The sequence below is a fragment of the Hemitrygon akajei genome, chromosome 3, assembly GCF_048418815.1.
Source record: "Hemitrygon akajei chromosome 3, sHemAka1.3, whole genome shotgun sequence".
Taxonomy (NCBI): domain Eukaryota; kingdom Metazoa; phylum Chordata; class Chondrichthyes; order Myliobatiformes; family Dasyatidae; genus Hemitrygon; species Hemitrygon akajei.
Window position 1 is genome coordinate 34,203,410 of NC_133126.1, and position 26,554 is coordinate 34,229,963.

The 26,554-nt window shown below is 42.5% G+C and overlaps 1 long non-coding RNA gene across 1 annotated transcript in view; it reads right to left on the minus strand.

Moving 5' to 3' along the window:
* Positions 1 to 4,919: 4,919 nt before the first annotated feature.
* The window catches only part of LOC140724844 (uncharacterized), a 31,295-nt gene continuing 9,660 nt past the window's right edge, over positions 4,920 to 26,554 (minus strand). The window contains exons 4-5 of the long non-coding RNA XR_012098196.1: positions 12,062 to 12,176; positions 4,920 to 11,893 (exon numbers count right to left, since the gene is read on the minus strand). This is a non-coding gene — a long non-coding RNA (uncharacterized lncRNA). The remainder of the gene's footprint in view (positions 11,894 to 12,061; positions 12,177 to 26,554) is intronic.

Sequence of the window (26,554 nt, forward strand, 5' to 3'; positions counted from 1 at the left end):
ACTGCCCAAGAAGAAGGCAATGGCAAACCACTTCTGTAGAAAAATTTGCCGAGAACAATCATGGTCACCATGATCACCCACGTCACATGGCATGGCACATGATGATGATATGAATGGGTAAGCCAGAAGTTAAGTCCATGCATCACACATGGACTTGTCAGACTGATTGTCGGACTTCCCATGGGAGGCACAGCCCACCTACTGCTGAACCCACTTTCACTCATTGGATCTGAACTGTTTTTTCCCCACTTCTACCATAGCCTGCTTAGTTATATTTATTTCCATATTTCAGGTGCACTGGAGACCATCAAGGTGTCAGCACCCACCCGGACAGTATCCAATGCACCTGAATCTACAATCATGGCTCGGGATGTAAGATGGGTCTTCTGGAGGGTGAACCCACAGAAAGTGTTGGGCCTGGCTGTCTCCTTAGATCCTGTGTGGATCATCTGGCAGTGTTACTAGCAGATACTCGTAATCTCTTACATCTGCTTCAGGCAGTGGCTCCCTGCTGCTTTAAGAAGACCACTATCATCCCAGTACACAAGGAAAACAAGAAAAAGTTCCTTAACCACGAGCACACAGTGGCTCTAACATCTACCGTCACGAGGTGGTTAAAGAGGCTGAACATGGCATGGATCAGCTTTCCAGACCACTTGAATCCACTGCAATTTGCCTGCCTCTCGACCTGGCCCTACACTCATCCCTGGAGCATCTGGACAATAAAGATGCCTATGTCAGACTATTGTTTATTGACAACAGTTCTGCCTTTAATATCATTATTCCAAGCAAATTCATCACCAGACTCTGGACCCTGGGAGTCAGCGCCTCCTCTGCAGCTTTGATTTCCTGACTAACAGACCACAATCAGAAAGGATGGGTAGCAACACCTCCACCAAGATTATTCTAGCAGTGGTGCACCACAAGGTTGTGCTGTCAGCTCCACTCATCTCGCTGTACGTTCATGACTGCTCTACCTCCATGATGCCACTGACGTGGGCCACATCTCAGATAACAAAGCGGAATATAGGAAGGCTGAGTGACCTGGTGTCATGACAACGACCTTTCCTTCAATATCAGCAAAACAAAAGAGCAGGTCATTGACTTCAGAAAGAGGGACAGTGCATACGCTCCTGTCTACACCAACAGTGTTGAGGTTAAGAGTTTCAAGTTGCCAGGTGTGAACATCACCATGGATCTCCCCGTCACGGCCCAGAAAACTCACCAGCACCTCCAGTTTATCAGGAGGCTGAAGAAATTTGGCTTGACCCCGTTGACCCTTACCATTCTGTCTGGATGCATAATGGTTGATATGCAACTGCTCTTCACATAAATAGTAGAAACTACGGAGAATCGTGGACACAGCTCAACATATGATGGAAACCAGCCACTTCTCTATGGACTTGTTGCCCCAGTAAAGCAGACCCAACCCACCCTGGACATTCTCTCTTCTCCCCTCTCCCAGCAGACAAAAGATACAAAAGCCCGAAAACATGTAGCACCAGCTTCAGCTTCTAGCACAATTATTAAACTCCATGCTCTTCTTGTATAATAAGATGGACTCCTGGCCTCAATTTGCCTCGTTGTGATCTCACACTTTATCGTTTATCTGCACTGCATTTTTTTTGGTAGCTTTTATTCTGCATTGTAATCACTTTACCTTATTCTAGTTCAATGTACTGTGTAAAAACGTAATCTGTATAATCTGCTTGTAAGCCAAGCTTTTTAATGTCTCTTGCTACAATATAGGATGCATACATCAGGATGCTCTTTATCGATTACAGCTCAGCATTCAATACCATCATCCCCTCAAAACTAATCAATAAGCTTCAGTGCTTCGGCTTCAATATCTCCTTGTGCAAATTCCTCACTTTCAGACTGCAGTCAGTTCAGATCGGCTACAACATCTCCTCCACACTCTCCACCAGCAGATGCACCACAAGGCTGTGTGTTTAGCCCCCGCTCTACTCACTTCATACTTATGATTGTGAGGCTAAGCGCAGCTCGAAAGTCGTATCTAAGTTTGCTGATGACACCACTGTTGTGGTCAAAATCGAAGGTGGTGACAAATCAGCATACAGGAGGTAGATTGCATGCCTGAACGATTGGCGCCCTATCGCACTCACCTGAATTATAAGCAAATGCTTTGAGAGGCTGGTTGAAGATTACATCTGCAACTTGCTACCGCCCACACTGGATCCCTACAATTCGCCTACCAACGGGACCTGTCTACCGATGATGCCATAGCTGCAGCACGACACACCTCACCCACCTGGAGAAGAGTGCTACTGCTGGACTACAGTTCAGAATTCAACACTATAATCCTTCAGACTTGATAGGAAGCTCAGAGACCTCGGCCTTCACCCTGCCTTGGGCAGCTGAATCCCCAGACTTCCTGTCGGGTCACTGACAGGTGGTAAGGATGGGCTCCCTCACATCTGCCCCTCTGACCCTCAACACAGGTGCCCCCAGGGTTGTGTCCTGAGTCCCCTCCTCTACTCCCTTTAACACCCACGCCCGTGCTGACACACACGGCTCCCATCTGTGGATCAAATTCGCAGATGAGACAACATTGATTGGCCTTATTTCTAGCAGTGATGAGACAGCCTACAGAGGAGAGTTTGACACCCTGACACAGTGATGTCACGATAACAACCTCTCTCTCAGTATCCAAAAAACAAAAAGAGCTGATCGTGGATTACAGGAGGAACGGAGACAGGCTCGGCATCAGTGGGACTGCAGTTGAGAGGGTGAGTAGTTTCAAGTTCCTCGGTATACACATCACCGATGGTCCCACCTGCACTGTACACACCGGCTGTGTGGCAAGAGAAGTACAAAAGCGCCTCTTCCACAAGCGACTGAGCAAGTTTGGCATGAGCCCCAAAATCCTCAAGACCTTCTACAGGGGCACAATTGAGAGCATCCTGACTGGCTGTATCACCAGCTGGTTTGGGAACTGCACCAACCTTGATCACTGGGCACTGCAGAGAGTGGTACGGACAGCCCAGTGCATCTGTGGATGTGAACTTCCCTCCACTGAGGACACTGACAGCAGCAGGTACAGAAAGAAGGCCTGGGAGATCATCATGGACACCAGTCACCCCAACCATAGACAGTTCCAGCTGCTTCCGTCTGGCAAACGATAGCCCAGCATTAAAACCAGGGCCAACAGGCTACGGGACAGCTTCTTTCTACAAGCCATTTGACTTATAAGTTCATATGTCTGTACATTGTGACAGAGTCACACTGCAAAGATTTTTACTCCCACACATTGTGGGATAGATGTAAGGTTTAAATAAATACAAATTTTTGAAAATCTGGCTAAGTGGTGCCACAACAACAATCTCTTACTCAATGTCAGAAAGACCAAGGAGCTGATTATTGACTTCAGGAGAAGGAAACCAGAGGTCCATGGGCCAGTCCTCAACTTGAGGAATCAGAGGTGGAGAGGTTAGCAAATTTAAATTCCTTGATCCTATCATTCCAGAACATCTGTCCTGGGCCAGGCACGTAAGTGCAATTATGAAGAAAGCACAACAATGCCTCTACTTAGAACCAAAGAACCACAGAATATTACAGCACAGAAACAGGCCTTTTGGCCCTTCTTGGCTGTGCCGAACCATTTTTCTGCCTAGTCCCACTGACCTGCACCTGGACTATATCCCTCCGTACACCTCTCATCAATGTACCTGTCCAAGTTTTTCTTAAATGTTACAAGTGAGCCCGCATTTACTACTTCATCTGGCAGCTCATTCCACACTCCCACCACTCTCTGTGTGAAGAAACCCCCCTCCATGTTCCCTTTAAACTTTTTCCCCTTCACCCTTAACCCATGTCCTCTGGGTTTTTTCTCCCCTAGCCTCAGTGGAAAAAGCCTGCTTACATTCACTCTATCTATACCCATCATAATTTTATACACCTCTATCAAATCTCCCCTCATTCTTCTACGCTCCAGAGAATAAAGTCCTAACCTATTCAACCTTTCTCTGTAACTCAGTTTCTCAAGTCCCAGCAACATCCTTCTAAACCTTCTCTGCACTCTTTCAACCTCATTAATACCCTTCCTGTAATTCAGTGACCAAAACTGCACACAATACTCCAAATTCGGCCTCACCAATGCCTTGGAAGTTTGTGAAGGTTTGTCAAGTCATCTAAAACTTTGACAAATTTCTATATGTGAGTGGTGGAGCATATATTAACTGGTTGTATCATGGCCTGGTATGGAAACACCAGTGCCCTTGATTGGAAAAGTCTACAAAAGTAGTGGATACAGCCCAGTCCATCACGGGTAGAGCCCTCCCCAACATTAAGCACATCTACACAAAGTGCTGTCCCAGGATGCCAGCAACTATCATCAAGGACTTACACCATCCAGGCCATGCTCTCTTCAAGGAGAAGGTACCTTAAGTCCCACACCAATAGATTCAGGAACAGTTATTACCCCTCAACCATCAGGCCCCTGAACCAGTGGGGATAACCTCACTCGCCCCATCACTGAACTGTTTCCACAGACTATGGAGTCACTTTTATGGACTCTTCATCTCATGTTCTTGATATTTATTGCTTATTTATTTGTTATTATTTCTTATTTTTATTTTGTATTTGCATATTTGGTTGCCTTTTATACATTTGTCCATCCGGTTGGGTGAAGTCTTTCATTGACTCTATTATGTTTCTTGGATTTATTGAATATGCCCACAAGAAAACGAATCTCAGGGTTGGATATGGTGACATATATGTACTTTGATAATAAATTTACTTTGAACTTGTGACAGTAAAATACCAATCCCAATTTCTCTAATCTCTCTCCAGAGTGTAATCATGCATATCCTGTTGTTCAAATAAACATTTACTACAACAAAGTATTCCACCTGAGCTCTTAGTCATCGTTTAATAAAGGTCAATGTGGTTCTGCAGTATTGACATTGAACAAAAATATATTTTAATTTATTTTTGATGTTACAAGGTTACAATAAAGAACATGGCATCGAACATTAAATACTATGATTAACCCAGTATAATTATTTCTTCCCAAAGAGGATTTACAATATATGAAAAATTTTTAAAAATCAAGAGATATCAATGAAACATAGCTTAAATATGCCATCATGTAGTTATGCCACTGTGCATATTCTATATAAATAATGACTAATTCTGAACACATTATGTCACATTCACTTTACAAAAGTACTAAACATCACCATATCTGAGGAGAATATGTATTGCCGACCATGCACCGTTGGTTACATTGGGCACAGTGGTGATGCGTGCATCAGTTTCAAACACGGGTTAGCAAATATCGGTTTTAACATGTAGCCGGCAGAGGGAGCTCTAGCACCTTAAACGTATCATCTGAAAATCAAACACTGTTTATGAGTTAAATTGCTTTTACGTTCTGTGTTTGTGATGTTTAACATATTCTGAAGAAAATGGCTTATTTTGGCTGTTTAAAATATTTAAGTCAAGAACAAGTGTTCTCATGTCTAGCTGACAGTTGCAAACTGGTTTAATTTGGTGAAGTGTTAAAAGATAAGAAACCAGATGAACTTTGCAAGGCAAACTGTAGAAAACAATTGTTCAGTTAATTTCCTTTCTTATTCTCTCATCCTGTTCCACCAGCAGATACTTTAGATTTCCACAATGCCCATTCGCTACACATTCCCTCTGGAATAGTGGCCTTTGATTGTCAATTGACATGGACTTGTGCACAATATTAACTCCCATCCCCATTCTTAATGGACGATGACTAATAAGAGTTTATAAAGGGTATGTCCAGTGCAACACCTCAAGGTAAACCATATTAGTGACAAGAAAGTCTGTGATTGAAATTCAAATAAGCCATTTCCTATTTGCTCGCTACAGTGTGATAAAGGCCAATATACTACAATTACCACTCCAGCACGGAATCTGGATTAGAGACAATCACAGGACAAAAATAAATTTTTGGCCAATTTTCCCTGTTCCAGCAGGAATTACCCAAACAAATGCCTTTGCCCTGCCCTATTGCTACAACTGTTATCCTCCTCTATTCTAACCATTTATTAAGCTTTGCTTTAAATATTCTAAACACAAGAGATTCTGGAAATCCAGAGTAACACACAGAAAATGCTGGAGGAACTCAGCCGGTCAGGTAGCATCTAAGGAGGGGAATAAAGAGTCGATGTTTTGGGTCAAAACCCTTCATTAGGACTCCTTTTAAATATTCTGTTATCTTTACCTCAGTTATATCCTTGAGATAAATAGTCTAGGTTTCAACAGCAAAAGAAAACTTCACCCTTTACTCATAATAATTTTAAGCTGATGTTCAATTGCTGGTGATTCAGCAGTTAAATAGCCCTATCCTACCCAACAGTTTTTTCAAACAGTTAGCAATCTCAATTTTAAATCCGCAAAACCGCCCCCCCCCCCCCCAATGGCTCCCATACTGGTATTACCTTGCTGAGGTTACTCTGTACACCCTCCATTCAGTTTAACAAAGGCAACATCTCTCCATTGCACTGTCCTGTGCAATTTCAGTGTCACATGGATTGAAATTATGGCAACCAATGGAAAGCCAATATTTCAGAAATTTCAACATTTCTTAGATAGTTCTTCTATTGCGAAAAGAATAAGTAGCATTGGAGAGCACTGAATTCAATCAAACATCAATATCACTATATCACCAACTTACCAGCTTGCAATACCATCTGGTACCAACAATACTTTGATGCCATGATAATAAGTGGGACAACACAACTATAACCCACAGCTAACTTTGTGGTTGGAGCTTTGAGGGGGGAAAAAACAGCTTAGATGTTGGTGCGATACTTATGCAGGAGTGTCAAAGACTGAGGGCTTACCTGATAAAAGTACATAAAATCATGAGAGGCTAGATAGGGTCGACAGTCACTCCTTTCCCCCCCCCAGGGTGGAAATGTGACATACAAAAAAGCATGGACTTAAAGCGTGAGGGGGGAAATGTACGGAGATTGGCGGGGCAGTTTTGTTTTACACAAAGATGCCTGGAACCTGCTAACAGGTGGAGGTGGTGCAAGCTGATACAGCAGCAACATTTAAGAAATGTTAAACAGGCACATGAATGGGCAGGAAGGGAGGGTGAAGGGATGTAGATAATGTAAGGGATATAGTCTAAATTGGCATCAATGATCAGCAGTTTATTTGTTCCTATACAGTACTATGTCCTGTTTCTTTTCTAAAACGATATAACCGGATTTCCAATGAGTATCCAAATAGGCTAATGGTCTCAGGGCTGACCCATGTTCAGTATCAGACTCCTTCAAATGGAAGCAGCTAGCTGAGCTGACTAGGATTATCAAGACATTCTTAAACGAAGGCCAGTTTCTTGACACAAAACCCTCCCTTTACATCTGAATTTTCTCACTGTGGTTTTATAATTGGCAAAACACCTTGATCTTGATGGTAAAGTAGCATCTGGCCCCATTTCAGGTGAGCAGATCACTTGTCAGGTAGAGTACCACCTAAAGAATTCCATGGGCTATGCTTTGATTTAGAGGGGCACGGGCCAAATGGACTAGCCTGGCAGGCACCTTGGTCAGCATGGACAAGTTGGGCCGAAGGGCAAGTTTCCATGCCGTGTTACTCTAGGAGTTTTACCATCAACGTGGTGACCAAACAGAAACCCACTCTCCCCATTTCCAACTTGTGAATGCCAGCATCTCAGGTGCAAAGCTTAAGAGCTGTGAGTTAATTTCTTTCTCTCTATGTCCAACATGTCGAACTGGTTTACTTTCAATTAATTTAACTTCATACATCCTTTGGCCTACCACTTCCATGGCAACCATTTTGCCTGTCTGCACAAACCCCATTTGCCCCCACAGGGATGGTATCCTTTAATGCCTTGCCTGTTTGTAGCAATACCTCTTAAACATGGTAATTGTAAATGATTCCACTACTGACTATGTCAGCATACTCAAGTTATTAAACAATCTGTATAAACAAAAAGCTTGCCCAAGATTTTAATCTTGTTATTTTTCATTACAAGGAATCTGATCACATTAAATTCATTTAAACAAACTTCAGCTAATTTTGATGGCAAACTAAAACCATGATGGCATTCCAACTAAAATACATAATTCTCATAAAGTGCTTTGAGGCATCCTGAAATCATGAGCGATGATATCTCAATATAATTTTCATTTTATATTTCACGTGCACTGAGAGGGAGGAACTGAATGGCCTTTGTGTCATTTAGCTGAATGCCGGTGCGACTAGCCAATGTTGTTTGTGATGCTGTTCTGCAGTGATGTCAAGTTCACAACCTAAGCAAGGGTAGCCGGTCAGGAATCCATTTGCCGGGGGTCCATATGTCCAGCATTTCAGGTGCTGTAGCAACTTTAGCAAGGGGATATAAGGGCAAAAAATCAAAAGCAACACACACTGAATGCTGGAGGAACTCAGTGGGTCAGGCTGCATCTACAGAAAAGAGTGAACAGTCGATGTTCCAGGCTGAGACCCTTCTTCATGACAGAAAGGGAAGGGGTGAGATGCAGCCGACTCATCGCTCTAGATTGCTATTCACCTCTCGCTGCTCCAAAATTAGCCAGGGCTGAAACCAGGGTGATTTTCCATACCCGTCAATGTCCTCTGTCCACTCTCACAGACAAGGAAGTGGGGAGAGTACCTGATAGCTAACAGCACTGCAGAAGTCACGTCATCTTGAATACTTAGAGGAGCAGGGCAAAGGAAAATCTAGAAAAGTACAAGACAAAGCTTTTGTAACACGGGCCAGCTGCAAAAATGTAAAACTTTCCAAAAGGCAAACCCCATGTGGAAATCCAGTTCTCGTTCTGCCTGGCTGGTGAACAGCTCAGGCTGGGAGTCCTAATACAACATTGTTCATTCACAGCCTCATACACTCCTGAAGTGAGCCCAGTAACCATGAAATGGAATTGTCAGACACAGCACCCGGCAAACTGAAGTGCAAGGAAACAGTGCCAGGAACTAAAGTCACTGGCAGTTTAAACTCAGACTCAGCAGAATTGGGCACTCCCACCCCCCCGCCCCCAGGTAGTTCAGTTTCCTCTTGCATCCTAAGGACATGCCAGCTGCTCGGTGCGTTTGCTACTGCTATTTACACCTTGTGTTATTGAATGCTAGGAAAATCGACAGAGAGTTGATGGGCATTGAGTGAGAATTGGTTACGGGGAAATACAATGAGTTGGGTTGTTCTGTGGGCTAACGTCCATGCAAGCTGCCATATGCCTTCCACATTGCAAGAAAATATGAGCATTAAAGATACTTTATGAAATTGACTTTCCATTATTTTGTTGTTCTTTCCGGGTTGGTCTGTGTTGAAAACCAAATGCTAATTTCAGACATGTACAATTTCAACATTTAAGAGAAATTTGGATGGGTACATGGATAGGAGGGATGGAGGGCTATGGTCCTGGTGCAGGTCGATGGGGCGAGGCAGAGTAGTAGTATGGTATGGACTAGATGTGCCGAAAGGACTGTTTCTGTACTGTAACATTCTTTGACTCTATGATTGACCATGTTTGCCCCAATTATAGCTGCTGATGTGTTAGAAGCTATGAAACACATGCAAGGATAGGCCACCAGTGTTTTGAACCTGCTGTGCCCAATCTCCCTTTTCCCAATACCATATCCGCTCATCCCTCTGGATGCCAAACATCAAACCATTTTGCCTTTGAATATACTGAGAGTGTGAGCATCTACTGCACAGCCCATTGATTAACAAGGATTGAGTAGCATTTAAACAGCAAAGTTACTCCTCACCTTATTGTTAAATGATTAACCCTTCATTCTGAGACTGTGCATCTGGTTCTAGACATTCCAGCCAGAGGAAATATCCTCTTGGTACCTATCCTTTTCAAAATTCTTCAGATTTGTCCGTGTTTCAGTGAAATTATAGAGAGCTTGTCCGAAAACCACGGGTTTTAGGTAGGTGACTTTGGGAATAACTCATCAAATATAAAAAGAGGCAGTTGAAGTTTTACAAACATGCATGAAGCATAATTACTAACAAAATGTTCTTAAAACTTTTATACAATTTAACAAAATGTGTTGTTTATATATTTTAAGACAAATATGAGCTGGAGTGCAATATCTTATGTAGTCTAAAGTATTGGTCAAGCAAGCTACTGTAAAGTTACGGCTGATATTTGGGTACAGCTACCGTGTCATACTGTAGCTGATATGAATGTTTAAGCTTCTATTGTACTGAAATGCACACTTTAATGTTTGTCTGTGTAAGTTTGTTCTATCCCATTGAATACTACTTGTGATGCAGATGTCCATTCAGACCGCATTCTGAATTGAGTATGGTGCAAATATAGTTTGACAATTCTCCATTTTTCTACAGCAGCATCGCTTTAATATGAGAGGCACAGTACTGTACTCCAGCTGAACCCAGTTTAAGTTTAAGTTTAAGTTTCTGTTGAAAAGTTCAATTCAACAACCAAGTTTAAAAAAAATTCAAAAAAGTTAAGATGACAAAGAAACTTGTATAATGGTAAAACTTGAAAGTATGTCACTGAATGTGTACCTTGCAACTCAGTAGTCTTATCCACGGTTGTATTCCTGTCCATAAGAGGAATGGAATTGTATGATATACATTACCACTGGCTCCACCTTACTAAATCCTTCACAATAGATTCTTTCTTTTCCTTCAGTTTACTCCCCCGCAGCTTTAGATCTTGTTTCACTATCTAAGTCAGACCATTCAAACTGTAAACCCGTTTTCACTTTGTATAATCCTACATTGTAAGTTTTATCCAGACATAAGAATGTATTGTGCATTGTTTGGTGATTATGTGAACTAGCTTGTACCGCATTGCAGGATCTCAGCATAGACTTATTTCCCAACCAATCACACATCATATTCTGTAAGATTGCTTAGTGACGAATTAATTGAAGCACAATTACTATAGAATAATTCCTTTATGATGGACCAAAGGCTCCAATAACTAAGTGCCTAGAACCTGAAGCAGGATGCCATTCACAGCGTTAGCCTCGATGGCTGCTCAAACATACTTACCCCTCCTCTGATGAGGTGACTGTTCCCGCTCACTTCACTGTGCATTAGAAGAGACAAGAGAAAGTTTGGAGGGCCCAGCCTCCAGAAGGAACAATGAAAGTGGCAGTGAAGGATCCATCTCACTATCTAAACAAAGAGGTGAGTGGAACGAGTGGCAAAAACATGTATCAAAATGCAATTACAAAGAAACATCAATAAATCACTATTTTATACTGTATTTGTTTAAAAAACATACATGGTCAATATTTAACCATCTGGTCCATTCTCAACAAGAAAAACACTACACATTAAGTACACAATATTCCAACCAAATACATATGATCAAAAACAAAGTTTAAACTAAGTGCTCTTCTTTATCGATTTATGAAGAAGCCAAATTTCTAACCAGGGAATATACACGAGGACCTGAATGCAAACTCATCGATGAGTGCGGCCTACACAGCTCTGGCGTATGCACCAGGCAGAATGAGGGGAGGTATTGACTTAGCAGCTCATCCTGTATGGAATTCCATGTTAGGAAGTACTTCTCCCCAAATGACCATTTGGGAAACCAAGTCCATAAATGACATTGCTTGAAGAAAAAGGCACAAAGGAATATGAACCAATCTCTTCATAATACAAAGACTGGGAACATCCACTATAATCTTTCATCATATATTTCACTCGTTTATGTGCATCGTTATATAGGTGTGTTGAGGCCTTATTAAATTGTCCAGTGTAATCATAGACTTCCTTCTCTGTTTCAATATGGATTTTCCTCAATAAATTGTTTATTAACACAGCCCTTCGAAGATAGATTTCAGGATCTTCAAGAATCCTTAATTTTTCTAGTGAAAGTCTCAGAATACATGTTCGATCTTCAGGAAAGATCAAGTTCTGGAAAACAGAACACTTTGATGTTTAATCACAGTGTCAATACGCCCATTGACTGAAAACAGTTTCCTATGCTTGGTACAAATTGACAGGTTGCTGGATGGATTTTATTACGTTAATTTTTGATTTATCTGTCTTGATTTCATTATCAAATGACAAAAGAGATCTTACTTTTGGAAAGTACCCATGGTAAACTTTATGTAAATCTTCTTCTTCAGCATATTTTCTCTTGAAGTATGCTACTTTCGACGTTGTTAATGAATTTTGAAAATTTTCTCTCAGTTTTCTGTAACAGAAACACAAAATGTTCTCATCTGAGTAAATGGAAATTTCTTATCATGATCACAAAAACAGAGGTTTGAGTGATGTACTTTGGATCTGATATTTTCTCATTTTCATCTGTGTCAGGGATTACATAAGCAGACCTCTATTATGATCTGGAGAACATATTCTTCTTTTCAGTTTTTGGAGAAGTCACAGTCTAATCCAGAGATCATTATACTGAACCCATATTCGACGGATGTTATTAGAAGATAACATGCATAATCATATACGTTCTGTCTTCTCGTGACGAACTACCTGAAAACCACAACACGGGCTTCGAAAAAATATGCTTTTAAAAGATAAATGAATGACAATGTTCTCTTAAATATAGAAAATTAAATGTTTCCATGCATCCTTAATGAAATAAAACAAAGACATGTACTCAGTTTAACCTTTGACCTCACTAGTCTGTCAACGTTGACATAGCACTACAGCACAGTACATGCCCTTCAGCCCACGATGTTGTGCCAGCCTTTTAACATTCTCTAAGATCAATTTAACCCTTCCCTCTTACATAGCCTTCCATTTTTCTATCATCAATCTGGCTAAGAATGCCCTAAATGACCCTAATGTATCTGCCCGTACCAGCCCAAACACCAATCTCCATCCCTTGCCCTGAATGGGCATTCTACAGTCTAAAATAAAGTTTAAGTTTGCCAAACAGATAACCATAAAGAATTCTAACTGGCTGATTTCTCTCTTTAGACTCCTACAAATCTTCCCCTCCAGGGTAGAATCTACATTTGATCAAAAACCAGGTGAATTGCAAATACCCAAATGAATGCCTTTGGTAATTAATTACAGGTTGGAGATTTTCATTAATCATTTTTAAAGGAAGTGCCACTCATTAAGATAACAGTTGTTGAATCTTCAAACAGCCCAGACAAACCTGAAATGTAGCATTTGAACATATAATTGAGGCAAATATTTCAATGTAGTACCAAGGAATTGCTACCTTCAGTCCAAAGGGATATCAAATCAAGATCTCTTCTGCCTATTCAACCGGATAGAAAGTATGACAAGATACTAATCAAAGTAAGGAAAAGACTTAATCAATTCATCACCCTCTAGAATTATCAAAACAACTAATTAGTCAATTCTCTAAAGTAGCTCATTGGGCATGAAGAACATTTGGATTCCTGTGATCCCAAAACACACTAGATAACTATATTTCTTCTTCCTTGATATGTAAATCATAACATTTCTTTCAGTCTTACTTGCAGAGACCCTCATAGTCCCTGTGATGGAAGCTGAACAGATGTGTGTTTTATTGAGAGAAACACCATGTGGGTTCCTATTTCGTCCATAACAGCTGCCTGTCACATTATAAAGCATGGCATCAAAATTCAACAGAGAATGAACAGCATTCTTGTCAAAAATTACACAAGCAAAAGATTTGGAGTCATAGAGTCAACATTGTATAGCACAGAACAGGCCCTTTGGTCCATTGCATCCATGCTAACCATTTTGCCCATCTACACTAATCCCATTTGTGAAGATTAGATCCCTGTACTTCTGTGCCATGCCTTTACATGTCGCTTAAACATGGTGATTGTACCACCACCTACAATGCGTTTTGGATTTCAAACAATCTGTGTAAAATGACTTTCTCAGTAGGTCCCCTCTCACCTTAAATCTGATTCCCATTCCCATTCTGACATGTTGATCCAAGGCCTCCTCTTGTGTCAAGATGATGCCATCCCAGGGTGGAAGAGCGACACCTTATATTCCATAAGGGTGTCCTCCAACCTGATGATATGAATATTGATTTCTCTTTCCAGTGAATTAAATTCCCCCGCCCCTTCCTCTATTACCCACTCTGACCTTTTAATTCTTCTTGCCTGCCTATTACCTCCCCTGGGTCCCCACCTCTTTCTCTTTCTCCTACTGTCCACTCTCCTCTCCTATCAGATTCCTTCTTCTCCAGCCCTTGACCTTTCCCTCCCACCTAGATTCACGCATCACCTTCCAGCTAGCCTCTTCCCTGCCTACACCTTTTAATTCAAACATCTCCCTACTCCCTGTCAGTTCTGAAGAAGGGTCTTAGCCCAAAACATCAACTGTTTACTCTTCTCCATAGATGCTGCCTGGTCTGCTGAGTTCCTGCAGCATTTTGTGTGTGTTGCTTTGGATTTCCAGCATCTGCACATTTTCTCATGTTTGTGCTTTAACCCTATGCCATCTTGTTTTTGATACCGCTGTCATGGGAGAAGTTTCTGACTATCTACACTATCTATGCTTCTTAATATTTTATATGCCTCTATCAGATCACCCCGAGACCTCTTTTGTTCTATGGAAAACAAGCCCAACCTTTCTAATCTATCCCAATAACTAAAGTCCTCTTATCCAGGCAACCTGCCAGTGAATTCACTGTGAAAGACACTCGCAGTATGGTGGAAGTTCCAAATGCCAGGGAGCATGAAGAGTGTGAAATTACCATAAACAGGGAGAAGGATCTTGGGAAACTGCAAGGTCTGAAGGTGGATAGGTCACCTGGACAAGATGGTGTGCACCCCAGGGTTCTGAAAGAGGTGGCTGAAGAGATTGTGGAGGTAGTAGTTATGATCTTTCAAGAATCTCTAAATTCTGGAATGGTTCCAGAAGACTGGATAATTGCAACTGTCACTCCACTCTTCATGAAAGAAGAGAGACTGAAGAAAGGAAACTATAGGCTAGTTAATCTGACCCTTTAGCCAGAGGGTGATGATCTGTGGAACTCTTTGTCACAGGTAGCTGTGGAAGCCAAGTCTTTACATATATTTAAGGCAGAGGTTGATAGCTTTTTCACTGGTAAGGGCATGAAGGGATATGGGGAGAAGGCAGGAGATTGGGGCTGGGAGGAAATTTGGGTCAGCCACGATGAAATGGCAGAGCTGACTCCATGGGCCATATACCCTAATTCTGCTCCTATATCAAATTCCTCTGCATTGTCTCCAGTTCAGCCCAATCTTTTCTATAGTGCTGCAACAGGAAGTACGCACAAAACTTCAAAGTAGTCTAACCAGAGCTTTGTAAATTTGCAAGAAAATGTCCTAACTATTTTACTCTATACCTCAACCAATCATGCTATATGCTTTCTCCACAATCCTATCGCCCCGTTTTCTCACTTTCGTTAAACTAAGAGCTTGAAACCCAAGGTCTCTCTATTCATCAACATTCCCTACTACTCTTCCACTTAGTGTGAATGTCCTACCCCTATCAGATTTTCCAAAATGTTTCACCTTGCACTTGTCAGAATTAAATTCCACCTGACAACGCTCCACCCAAGTATATGTATATGATACATATACTAACAATTAATTGTTTGAAAAAATGATACGGCTTTCAGATCTTATAGAAAACTAGGAGCGTTAGAAACCCAATACAGTATCAAGTTCAATCTGTAATTACTAAGTAATACTATGATTACATTCTGATCCTGAATTTTAAAGCATTAGCTCCTCAGAGCATCAACCAAAGAGAGTAATACTTTGTTTCATCATTAGTAGTTCTATAGTGTCCAGGTTTGAAAAATTCAAATAACATTTTCCGGCTACTGAATGAATTCTCATGAAAAGAAACTCACACTAATATCAATTGTCAATGTGTTGAAACTTTGGTACAATTTGGCAGGCTATTGCATGGATTTCACTACATTAGCTTTTGATTTATCTATTTCAATTAGCAGAAGTGCAGTAAGTTTCTCGAATACATACAGTATTTCATACAAATTACTTCAGATATCTGATTAGAATTGCCTGTGCATCACCAGACACAAATAGGAATCTTTTAGTTATTTTAATGACTGCATAACCTTGCCAAAATTGCTATCTCCTTTTCTATTTTAATATGGATGATTTGAAGAATCTCTGCCATTTTTATAATACCAGCAAATTTGGGCAGGGCATGAAACAACATTCTAGTGAGAAAAAAACTAAATCAACCTTGACTGGTTCTAGATAAAATATAAATACTTGCATTCATTAATAAAGATTAAGATGAGAAAATGTATTTTTGTGCTTTGTAATTATTCATGGGATACTAATATTAAAAAAAAGTTTAACTAAGATTTGTAGCAATAAATATTGAAAATCAATCAACTTATTTAAAATAGTTTTAGACCCAGGGGATATCCATAGACAAATGGGGAGTAAAACGGCACCTGGAATTCTAGACAAAGATTCGTGTAATGAGATATTTATAAAAGGCAAACATGGACAAGGAGCTGCACAATAAATAGTAGCATACTCAAATGTGTGGAGAAATAGATGCATCTTGGAGCACAAGTACAAAAAGTATCAAGTCAATCAGATTATGTTAAGAATGAAGATGAGAGGTTTACCTATATTGACTGTGGCATGAAGTTTAAGAACAAAACTATCATGCACCATTTAGGATGCAGCTAGAGAAAAAAGCAACAGTTTCCCATATTACAGAGAGGATGCATTAGTAATAGAGGATAATGTATAGACGCTATCAGGTTTAGTTATTAGGAAAGATTCACCAGACTGGTACTGCTCAGTAATTGATCATTGGTACACTATTGTCACATGGACAGCTTTTATATGTGGTACGGCCGCAGTTGAATCAGTTAAGGAGGCTTCACACAGCTCCAGGAGTGAGAGATTTAAGAAAGGAGCTTTCGTGGGATTCCAGTTTTTTTCAGCAGCTCAGTCACAATTCAATAGCAAGGGAAAATAAAAATAAGGCAGGGACAATTGGAGCGGCCGCTGTTTGAGTGGATCAGGGTTGCGGGGGGGAGCTTTGGTTCTTTAGGCTTTGGCGAGAACAGGCTTGGGCGAGCTAAGTATCTGGTGAGTTTCCTCTTCTTCTTCGCTCTTCATCTGTTAGTACATTGTGCAGTGAGAATGGCTCCAGAGACTGTGTTGTGTTCTTTGTGTGAGATGTGGGAGTTCTGGGAAACCTCCAGCCTCCTGGATAACCAAGTCTGCACCAGTTGCACTGAGCTACAGCTCCTCAGAGAACGTGTTAAGGAACTGGGGTTTCAGCTTGATGGCCTTCAGCTCATAGGTGGTGATAGATAAGAGCTACAGGGAGGTTGTCACCCCTAAGCTACAGAAAGTAGGTAAATAGGTGACTGTTAGGAGAGGGAAGGGAAATGAGCAGCCAGTTCAGAGTGTCACTGTGGCCACTCCCTTCAATAATAATTACATATTTTTGGATACACTGAGGGGGATGACTTACCGGGTGGGAGCCCTAGTGCCTGGGTCTCTGGCATCAAGTGTGTCACTGAGGCTCAGAGGGAATGGGGGAGAAGAGGAATGCAATAGTGATAGAGGATTCCATAGTTAGAGGAATAGACACGAGATTCTGTGGACATGATAAAGACACCCGGATGGTACGTTGCTTCCCAGATGCCAGGGTCAGGGACATCTCGGACTGGGTCCACCCCATTCTACAGGAGGAGGGGGAGCAGCCAGAAGTCTTGGTATATGTTGGTTCCAGTGACATAGGTAGGAAAAGCGAGGAGGTCCTGAAGAGAGGATGTAAGGGGCTGGTAGAAAGCTTAAAAGCAGGACATCCAGGATAGCAATCTCTGGATTGCAGTCTGTGCCACAGGCCAGGGAGAGTAAGAATAGAATATTCTTGCAGATCAATGTGTGACTGAGAAACTGGTGCAGGGGGCAGAGTTTCAGGTTTCTGTTTCATTGCGACTTACTCTGGGGAAGATATGATTCGTACAAAAGAGATGGATTACACCTAAACCTAAGGGAGACAATATCCTTGCAGCTAGAGCTGTTGGGGAGGGTTTAAACTAATCTGGCAGGGAATGGGAACCCAAGTGACAGGGTTGAAGATAGGGTTGTTGATTTACGAGCAGAATCAGTTTGTTGTGAGACTTTCAGGAAGGACAGGCAGATGATAGGGCAAAATTGCAGTCTGCGTTTAAAAGGGGAGCAAAAACAAAAAGTGTGATAGATAAAGGACTAAAGGTATTATATTTGATATATGGGAATAAGGTGGAAGATCTCGTAGCAGAGGTAGAATCTGGCAGGTATGACGTTGTGGGCATCACTGAGTTATATTTGGGAGCTTAACACATTGTATCAAAAGGACAGGCAGGCTGGCAGATGAAGTGGTGTGGCTCATTTGGTAGAAATTGAAATCAAATCCTTAGAAAGAGGTAGGATCGGAAGATGTAGAACCTTTGTGGGTAGAGTTAAGAGACTGCAGGCATGTTAGGCAAAGGAGAAATTGGTGAATGTTGTGCATTCACATTTTCAGAAGGCCTTTGACAAGTGCTGCACATGAGGCTACTCAACAAGATGGAGCCCATGGTATTACAGGAAAGATACTAGCATGGATAGAGCATTGGCTGATTGACAGGAGGCAAAGAGTGGGAGTAAATGGAGCCTTTTCTGATTGGCTGTCGGTGACTACTGGTGTTCCACAGGGGTCGGTGTTGGAACCACTTCATTTTAAGTTATATATCAATTATTTGGATGATGGAATTGATTGCTTTGTGGCCAAGTTTGCGGACAATACAAAGATAGGTGGAGGGGCAGGTAGGGAGGCTGCAAAAGGACTTAGACAGATTAGGAAAATGGGTAATAAGTGGCAGATGGAATATTAGTAACAGGAATTGCATGGTTATACATTTTGAAAGGAATAAGAGCATATCCTATATCCTGAATGGGCAGAAAATTCAAAAATCCAAGGTGTGAAGGGACTTGGGAGTCCTCGTGTAGTATTCCCTAAAGGTTAATTGGCAGGTTGAGTCAGTGGTGGGGAAGGCAAATGCAATGTTAGCATTCATTTTGACAGGACTAGAATATAAAAGCAAGGATGTAATGCTGAGGCTTCATAAGGCATTGGTGAGGCCTCACTTGGAGTACTGTGAGCAGTTTTGGGCCCTGTATTTAAGGATGTGCTGTCTTTGGAAAGGGTTCAGTGGAGGTTCATGAGAATGATCCCAGGAATGAAAGGCATATCATACGAGGAGCGATTAATGGCTCTGTGCCTATACTTGCTGGAATTTAGAAGAATGATGGGAAATCTCATTCAAACCTGTCAAATGTTGAAAGGCCTAGAAAGAGTGGATATGCAGAGGATGTCTCCTATGGTTGGGGACTCTAGGACCAACCGGCACGGAGCAGAGAGACATCCATTTAGAACAAAGATGAGGAGGAATTTCTTCAGCCAGAGGGTGGTGAATCTGTGGAATTCATTGCCACGGGAGCTGTGGAGGCCAAGTCAAGTGGAGGTTAATAGGTTCTTGGGGTTGAGAGGGAAATGGATCCGTTATGATGAAATGGCAACACAGACCCAATGGGCTGAACGACCTAATTCTGCTTCTGTGTCTTATAGTCTTATGTACTGAGATAAAGAGAGAAGCTTCTGTTTGCATCCCATCCAAACAGATCATTCAGAATCAGAATTATTGTCACCGGCATGTGACATGAAATTTGTTAACTTAGCAGCAGCAGTTCAATGCAATACATAATCTAGAAGAAGGGGAAATAAATAAATAAATAAATAGATTACAGTATACATATATTGTTCAAAAAATCATTCAAAAACAGAAATAATATATATTAAAAAAGTGAGGTTGTGTTCACGGGTTCAATGTCTATTTAGGAATCGGATGGCAGAGGGGAAGAAGCTGTTCCTGAATCGCTGAGTGTATGCCTTCAGGTTTCTGTACCTCCTACCTGATGGTAACAGTGAGAAAAGGGCATGCCCTGGGTGCTGGAGGTCCTTAATAATGGACACTGCCTTTCTGAGACACCGCTCCCTGAAGATGTCCTGGGTACTTTGCAGGCTAGCTTCTTTCGGTCCTGTGCAGTAGAGTTCCCCTCTTCCCCTCCCCCCCCCCCCCCCCCCCATACCAGGCAGTGATGCAGCCTGTCAGAATGCTCTCCACGGTACTGTACATCTATAGAAGTTTTAGAGTGCATTTGTTGACATACCAAATCTTTTCAAATTCCTAATGAAGTACAGACGCTGTCTTGCCTTCTTTATAGCTGCATCGATATGTTGGGACTAGGTTAGATCTTCAGAGATCTAGACACCCAGGAATTTGAAGCTGCTCGCTCTCTCCACTTCTGATCCTTCCATGAGGATTAGTATGTGTTCCTTCACCTTATCCTTCCTGAAGTCCACAATCAACTCTTTCTGTATCATGTATTCCAAACATAAGTACATGTAGATAGTACAAAATGTGTCTTGGGAAATTGAGACTTAATCAGAGAGATTTGGTGGATCATATAGGAGAAAATATCTACAGGCTACAGATTCAGCACATAGGTAGATGACAGGACAGGATAGATTATAGTAGTCCCTGGATGATGCCTCCATACAGTAATAGGGATTTCGGAAAACATAGCAAGGCCTTAAAGAAAGAGAGGAAAGCCACGGTAGTGGAGATGTCACAACCATGGATTTGGCAGCGCAGTAGATACAGAAATTGCGCTTGTGAATATCCATGTGTCAGCTAATTATTATTTAATCGTGTTAGTACTTAACTCCATACTTGTCTTCATAGTGTTTGTCGAGACTTGGACAGAGCACAGCAACGCTTCGCTGCCAGCGACTCAAACTACCTGCGTCTCAATATCACCAAGACCAAGGAGATGGTGGTGGACTTTAGGAGATCTAGGCCTCATATGGAGCCAGTGATCATTAATGGAGAATGTGTGGAGCAGGTTAAGACCTACAAGTATCTGGGAGTACAGTTAGACGAGAAGCTAGACTGGACTGCCAACACAGATGCCTTGTGCAGGAAGGCACAGAGTCGACTGTACTTCCTTAGAAGGTTGGCGTCATTCAATGTCTGTAGTGAGATGCTGAAGATGTTCTATAGGTCAGTTGTGGAGAGCGCCCTCTTCTTTGTGGTGGCATGTTGGGGAGGAAGCATTAAGAAGAGGGACGCCTCACGTCTTAATAAGCTGGTAAGGAAGGCGGGCTCTGTCGTGGGCAAAGTACTGGAGAGGTTAACATCAGTAGCTGAGCGAAGGGCGCTGAGTAGGCTACGGTCAATTATGGAAAACTCTGAACATCCTCTACATAGCACCATCCAGAGACAGAGAAGCAGTTTCAGCGACAGGTTACTATCGATGCAATGCTCCTCTGACAGGATGAAGAGGTCAATACTCCCCAATGCCATTAGGCTTTACAATTCAACCGCCAGGACTTAAGAACTTTTTAAAAGCTATTATTAATGCTGTCTGAGATAGTGATTTAGATGCATATCATATTTGTTTTTTACTGAGTCAAGTATTGTATGTTATTAGTTTTTGCTACAACAAGTGTATGGGACATTGGAAAAAAAAGTTGAATTTCCCCATGGGGATGAATAAAGTATCTATCTATCTATCTATCTATCAGTTTGCTTTCAGCCTTCCCTGAGAAATTGGACTTTCGAGTCAACTGACTTTGAAGACTAACGGTATTCGTCTAACGTTTAGATGTTCTTTTCAGCCGCAGTGTAGGCTTCGCTTTCCATTTGAGAGCTTTAGTTACCGGCCTTATTTGGCCTAGCGTTTATGGCTCAATTTTCCCTTTAACACCGTTTGCATTAAAGTTTGTGAACTATCGACCTGCTTCAGTGTCTCTCACTCCGCACTTGGGCCATATCCGAACCTGGTAACAGCAAGTCTCGACGAACAAAGATGAACCCAGCAGAGAGAGAGCAGCTGACCTTGGCCGTGAGATTCACTGGTCAGGTGGGAGACAAGCAAACAGGCAGTGAAGCATTGTGTACTCTGTCCAAGTTTCGAGAAGCACTACGACGACAAGTATGGAGTTAAATACTATGACGATTAAATAGTAATTAGCTGACACGTGCAAATTCACAAGCACAACTGCCGTATCTCCTGTGCTGCCGAGTCTGTGGTTGTGACAGGAGAGGTGACATGGACAGAGTGGAAGTGCTACAGGGTGAAGGCAGTGGTACAGGGCTGTCAGGGAAGATGGACAACATGGGACGTCACAGTCAACCAGACATTCAGCTGGTCGCCGGTGGAAAATACCAAAGATTCCACAAGACTGAATTAGCTTCCTCATCAGGGCAACCTTTGACACTTTGCCCTGCACCCAAAATCTTCACCAGTGGTTCAGCACTGAGGATAGCTGCCCCCCGATGTGATACCACCAATGCCAACCTCCAACACATCCTGGCAGGATGCAAGACAGCCCAGTCCCAAGGGCACTACTGGGATGACCAGGCCCTACAGGAGCTGGTGGAGATCCTAGAGACCTGCAGGCCAGATGCAAGAAGCTGCCTTTCTCCAGTGGGACAACAACTCATCCCATTTGTTAAGGCTGGTAGAAGCAGTAAATGCACCTGCCTTCAGGACTCCTCTCCACAAGCAAGGAGCGGAACAGAAGGGCCGATCTCTGCAGGCAGCTGCAGTTCCCCCATGGAAAGCACCACCACATCTCTCCACCCAGAATTGTACTGAGGTCCACGGCCGCCAAGGCAGTTCTCCTCACTGTGTTAACCATAGCACTGGAGAAGGGAGTGGAGGCTTCCCATGAGCGGAAGAGGTTGAAGTACTCAGGCCTGGCAGCTGAGTGTAAGGAAGTTGGCTGGAGGATCGAGGAGGTAGGTTGCTGGGGCTTTGTTGATGCATCAACAACAAGGTTACTCCATCTTATGGCAGTGACAGGAGCGAGGCTCAGGAGGGCCACCAGGGTTGGCTGGAGAGGCAGAACAGGGCAGCTTTGGGCTGTGGCTGAGGAGGAAGGACAGAAACTGGGGGAACGACTAACCCCATTGGAAGCCCCAGGGGTCCCTGCCACTGCTCCACCACCAGGAGATGTACCAGGCCCAGTATTACATGGAGCATTAGGGGCCCTACGTACAATAGTTTCTGTACCCTACTTGATGTAAATGTTTGTTAGACCAGCACTGAAATATCACAAGTAATCTTTTAATTGTTACCTCTAGTTATGTACTTACACTGAGAGATTATAAGAAAATTCCTATGATTTATATCAATACAGATTATAAATGGTCCAATGACAATTAGATATTCATGCTTTCTTACTGAGGCTGATCATGATATGATCTCCATAAAATTATAAAATAAGTCAAAGTCAGCATAGTTTCTGTAAAGGAAAATCTTGCCTGACAAATATGTGAGAGTTCTTTGAGGAAATAATAAGCAGGGTGCTCAAGGGAGACGCAGTGGATGTCATTTTCTTGGATTTTCAGAAGGTATTTGATAAGGTGCCACATGAGGCTGTTTTAACAAGGAAAACTTCTATGGTGTTACAGGAGAGATACTGACATGGATAGAGGAATGGCTGACAGGCAGGAGGCAGTGAGTGAGAATTAAGGGGGCCTTTTCTGGTTGGCTGCTAGTGACTAGTGGCATTCCTCAGGGTAAGTATTGGAATCACTATTTTTCACATTGTTTGTCAATAATTTAGATAGTGGAATCAATGGCTTGTGGCAAAGTTTGTGGATGATATGAAAATAAGTGGAGGAGTAGGTAGTGCTGAGGAAGCAATGTGATTGCAGCAGAACTGGGACAAATTGGAAGAATGGACAAAAAAGTGTTGAAAAATGTATGATAATGCATTCTGATAAAAGGAACAATAGTGCAGACTACCTAAATGGGGAGAAAATTCAAACATCAGAGGTGCAGAGGAACTTAAGAATCCTCGTACAAGACTCACAGAAGGTTAATTTACAGGTTGAGTCTGTGGTAAAGAAGGCAAATGCAGTGTTGAAATTTATTTCAAGGGAATAGAATATAAAAACAAGGAGATAATGCTGAGGCTTTGTAAGACATTATTCCGGCCGCACTTGGAGTATTGTCACAGTTTTGGGCCCCATATCTCAGAAAGAACGCATTGTCATTGGAGACAGTCCAGAGGAGGTTCACGAGGATGACTCCAGGAGTGAAGGCATTTGGCAGCTTTGGGCCTGTGCTCACTGGAATTTAGAAGAATGCAGGGGGATCTCGTTGAAACCTGCCAAATATTGAAAGGACTAGATGAGATGGATATGGGGAGGATATGTTTCCTATGGTGGGAGTATCCAGAACTAGTGGGTGCAGCTTCAAAACTGAGGGACGACCTTTTAGAACGGAGGTAAGGAGGAATGTTTTTAGCCAGAGGGTGGCGAATCTGTGGAATGCTCTGCACAGACTGCGGTGGAGGCCAAGTCCGTGTGTATATTTAAGGCGGAAGTTGATAGTTTCCTGATCGGTCAAGGCATCAAAGAATATGGTGAGAAGACAGGTCTATGGGTGCTGAGCAGGGTCCAAGATCAGCCATGATGGAATGGCAGAGCAAACTTGATGGGCTGAATGGCCTAATTCTACTCCTATGCTTTATGGTCTTGTAGTCTTATCAGAGATGCTAAGTGACAGTACCAATCCAAAATCAAGCTGTAGTCCAGCCGTCAGCTCTGGCAGGGCTTACATGCAATAACATATATATTGTGAAGTGTTCGTCTTTCTGTGTGTTCAATGTCTTCACCACCGTGGCCTTGGGTGTACGTGAATAGCTGCAGAAGCTTCGATATGACCACGGGAATATGACTGTGAGAACATGGAGGTCACTGGAACACAGGTGGAACCCATGAATCGTGGTGACAAATGACGACTGGTTCCGTGGTTTGAGATGGCGCTGTGTATTGGTCCACCTACTGCAGCATTTTGTATCAGTGGAGTGGGAATAAAAGTAGAGTGATTGGGCACTTATTCATGGGCAGTCTCCAAGGCCCCACTGACGGGCTTGATCATGAATGGTACCGTGGATCGGACAGGGCAAGAAGGGCGCTGCAGTCAAATGAACCCGCACGCACCTAAATATATATTTTAATACCTACGTGTTCTTTCCTAATAAACAAAGGTTTGAAACAGATAGAAGGAATTTGTGTCTTTCTCCCTTACCAGCCACATCTGAGAAATTTTTGATGTAATATTTGCCCTAGTTGGCAAGGATCTGGTGGGTAAGGTAGAAAGCAACGAAGTTTAGGATAAGAAGAACCCCAAGAACCGCCCCCCCCCCCACCACCACCCGGGCAAAGAATGCCAAGGTGGACCGATAACTCTGCAGGGCTTGGCAGATCATGATGTACCAGTGGATTGGACAGACTGAGGGGTAAAAATAGAACACCATCTCGTGTCCATACTGAAGGGGTTAAGGTTCCCAGACAAGAAGGGGAACCAGATAGGGGCTTCTTGGCTGCTGACGGCCATCATAAAACAACAACATGAGGCAATCTGTCATAAAAAGGGGGAAATAGGGAATCTTGAACACAAAGGGGAGAGATTGGAGGAGAAACCTGAAACTACGACCACCTTGGTGATGACTAGAGACTACCCCAAGGAATTGGTCAGGTTGGGGATCAGTATAGACAGAAGCTGGGAAACCACTAACAGTGTTCAGGGATTCAAGAGGAGGTGGAGTGATCTTTTCTGCTTGTAGAGAATGGAGGTACCTGTGCCAGAATTACACACTGGTGGCCCTTTGGAGGGTCAGGAGGCTGGTGCTTTACCGTACTGCACTGGGGTGTTTCTGTAGACATTTTTCTTTTATGTTTAGTAGTTTTACAATTTGCTTGTAATATGGTGGGGCTTCTAGAGGGGTTGCATTAAAACCTTTGGGCCAGATGTAATGGATTTGCAATATTCGAGGGGTAGCATGTATTGTAAAGAGTTCATCTTTGTGCATGTAGAATGTCCTTATCGCTGTCACCTTGGGCATATGGGACTAACTCCAGAAGCTTCAAAGGCGGCCGCGAGAATGCAATAGGCTTGTGAGAACATGAAAGACAGGGGAGCAACTCACGGAGAATGGTGGCAGGTAATGACTGGTTCAGTGGTTTGAGCTGGTGCTGTTGTGTAATTGCTCCACTCACTGCAGCCTTTTATATCAGTGAAGTGGGTATAAAAGTAGGCCACTTGGGGTCTCAAAGGACATTTACCCAGGCGTCGCCAACAGGCTGGACTGCAATCGGCACCGCAGATTGGGCAGAAAGGGAGGTGTGTTCACACACATCTCGATAAGTATTTTAATACTTGTGCTGTTCTGCCCTAATAAACAAAGTTTTGAAACAGATAAGGGGAATTTGTCTTTCTGCCTTTTTGGCCGTACCTACAAACCTCTTGGCATAAGGAGTTACAAAACAAAGTCAGGCAGCATCACTGTCAACAGCACTTTCCTTCCCAATGAGTTTGACACATTCAATGCTCATTTTGAACAGAAGGGAATGGGTATATCACCTCTAAATCTGACAGCCTCCAGTGTATCTGAATCTACAGTTAGTGTTGGAAGAGTAGAGTCAGTCTTTCAGAGGGTGAACCCACGGAAATAATTGATCCCGATGGTGTTCCTGGCTGTGTCCTTAGATCCTGTGTGGATCAGCTGGCAGTGGTGTTA